Here is a 1,767-nt window from a genome sequence, read left to right on the forward strand (position 1 = left end):
TATGTATGTGCAATTGTGTGTGTGTGTGTGTGTGTGTGTGTGTGTGTGTTTGTGAAATATTTTGGTCTTATTCTCATTTGATCCTGGAACATTACTCTCTACTTGTTCCATCAAGGTTTTGTTGTTTTTTAATGAGGTCTTTGGTCGGCCTCTTCAACAGGACAAGAGATGTAAACGTTCATGTCCAGGTTCAAACTTGTTTAGAGAACAATAGTGTTCACAACTAGGGAGAGCAAAATACTGCAAGTTATAAAACCCATTTGGCCCGATAGATACCAGGGTCCTAAATAAAATCATAAGAATCTGGTTTCTTGGTGCAGGAAGATATGCACATGGATTTGTAAACTATTCTTTCTGCTTATTTCCAGGGCACTCCTGTAAATGAGATTTTTGATCTCAATGAGCTTTTCCTGGTAAAAAAAAAAACAATAAAGGAAATAAATAAATAACTTCACTTTCGTGTGCACGGATCTGCAAACGGGCGTCATTCTGTTTGAGCACAAGCAATAGATCATTGTTTGGATTCAGTAAAGTTGAAAAGCTGGAAAATTCTTACTTCCAGGGTCAATAACTTCTAAACAAACCATCATACAGTCACAAACATCACCTCCTCAGCAACAGAAAACTAACATTACAGCCTGATTTTAATCAAAACAAATCCAACTTTGAGCTGAACAAGCTCTTAGGAACCCTCAATAAAATAACACAAGGATAAAAATACTCCAGAATTTTACAAAGGTGCATGTTTCTAATTAAACAGAATGATGTTAACAGAAGAAAATCATGTCTGACTCATAACTGTGTGATGTGCTTTAGAAGACAACACAGAAAATATTACTGATTCATAAAGCTACGTATGTAGATAAGATATACAAACACCAATGGTTTTGCAAATCTTTGCACATAATTGATTAGGATATCATGGAAAATTTTATTTGACCATTTTACTTTGACCCCTGTTCTTTAGTGTGTCCCTACAAATTCTGACTGGATATTTGTAAAGAAACAACGAATGAAGCTCAACTCATAATTCTTCCATTAAAGCCTGCAATTTTTAGATATGAATGGCGAAAAGGGCAGCTGTGGTTCAGTGATTAGAGCAGTCGTCCTCCAACGAGAAGGCTGAAGGTTTGATTCTGATGCGTCATTATCGATGTATGAACGTGATCTAAAATACTGATTAAACTCTTTATAATGGTTTATTCAATTTAGCTTTGTAGAGATAAAGTAGAGTGATGAATAGTTGGGTAAATAATGGTACAACTTGTGTTGTAAAAATGCTTTGAATAGCCTGATTGGCTAGAAAGGCTATATTTAAACAGGTCATTAATATTTCATTAATGATGTTTCTTAAGAAGCTTAAGAAAAGAAAAATTCTGAGAAAAAAAAACATCAGAATTATGTCGTTAATCAAAAAATTCAGATAAAAAGGGTAGAATTCAGGGTGAAAAATTGCACCATCGTCCTAATCCTCTTCCACACATGAGCGTTAACACATCAAAAGTTGTGCAAAGAAAGAAATTTTAACAAACTCCTGCTTTAATGCCAGCTCCTGTAATCCTCAGACAAAACAGCCAAGGACGCCACAGGTTCTTCAGCACAGAACCACAAGCTCTCCTGGACTGAAGAAGCATGTAGAGAGGAAACTGAAACAATAGAGCTGAAGTAGTGGAAGGCATGCCAAGTGTTTATAGTGCGCTGTCTGTGTGTGTGTGTGTGTGTGTGTGTGTGTGTGTGTGTGTGTGTGTGTGTGTGTGTGTGTGTGTG

At 36.3% G+C, this 1,767-nt stretch overlaps 1 protein-coding gene across 3 annotated transcripts in view; it reads right to left on the reverse strand.

The window, feature by feature from the left end:
- scube3 (signal peptide, CUB domain, EGF-like 3) overlaps window positions 1–1,767 on the reverse strand; it is a 136,707-nt gene that overhangs the window by 59,827 nt on the left and 75,113 nt on the right. The gene's annotated exons all lie outside the window — the stretch shown is intronic.

This window comes from Austrofundulus limnaeus, unplaced genomic scaffold (genome assembly GCF_001266775.1).
Source record: "Austrofundulus limnaeus strain Quisiro unplaced genomic scaffold, Austrofundulus_limnaeus-1.0 Scaffold354, whole genome shotgun sequence".
Lineage (NCBI taxonomy): Eukaryota > Metazoa > Chordata > Actinopteri > Cyprinodontiformes > Rivulidae > Austrofundulus > Austrofundulus limnaeus.